Raw genomic sequence first — 1041 nt, forward strand, 5'->3', positions numbered from 1 at the left:
ATGAATGTACTGTGTTTATGAGCATTCTCCAAGATCTGATTGACAGAAGCTTCTTACAAATATACTATGAGGATAAAGAAGGTGAGGTATTTGCACAAACGAGTGGAGAACCCGATATGACTTTGCCAGAGCCATTAGTTATTCGCTTCACCAAGACCACTCCTATGCTCGTGGCACCAGGAAAGACCTCTGTTGTTATCNAGACACCTTCCCCTTTCCCCTACAAAAATAACAAGANTGTCCCATGGAGATATGGCACGCGTGTGTTTGAAGAAAAACTCAACGAGCCGATCATTGAAAATATATCAGGCAGTAGCAATATAACGAAAAGTGGACGAATTTGTTCATCGTCGCTTTTGGCAAAGAAAGATAAGGAACTTTCGGAAGGAAAGATCGTGTCGTCAGATAAGAATTATGGTGAAGAAGTTTCCGATGAAGAAGCTTGTGAATTNTTGAGGTTTATACAACAAAGCGAGTATAAAGTGGTAGATCAACTGAAACACATGCCAGCTAGGATCTCCCTCTTGGATTTACTCATGCATTCAACCTCGCACAGAAAGCTATTATTGAAAATACTCGGCAGGGCTCATGTGGAGCAAGATATTTCCTTGGACCAGTTCGAAGGGATTGTTAGCAACATCACTGCTAATGATTATCTCACCTTCACTGACGAAGAGATACCCGCTGAAGGGAGAGGGCACAACANGGCCCTTCATATCTCTGTAAAATGCTTGGATCATGCCATAGCACGAGTTCTGNTAGATAATGGTTCCTCTTTGAACGTAATGCCTAAAGTGACGCTGGAAAAATTACCATACGACGTGACCCACATGAAGCCAAGTACTATGATTGTAAGAGCTTTTGATGGAAGCAAGAGAGATGTACTGGGAGAGATAGATTTGCCGGTACAGGTCGGGCCTTGTGTTTTTCAAATAACCTTCCAGGTTATGGACATTCATCCAGCCTACAGTTGTTTGTTAGGTCGCCCTTGGATTCATTCAGCCGGAGTGGTGCCCTCTACATTACACCAGAAACTAAAGT

Source organism: Vigna radiata, chromosome 6 (genome assembly GCF_000741045.1).
Source record: "Vigna radiata var. radiata cultivar VC1973A chromosome 6, Vradiata_ver6, whole genome shotgun sequence".
Lineage (NCBI taxonomy): Eukaryota > Viridiplantae > Streptophyta > Magnoliopsida > Fabales > Fabaceae > Vigna > Vigna radiata.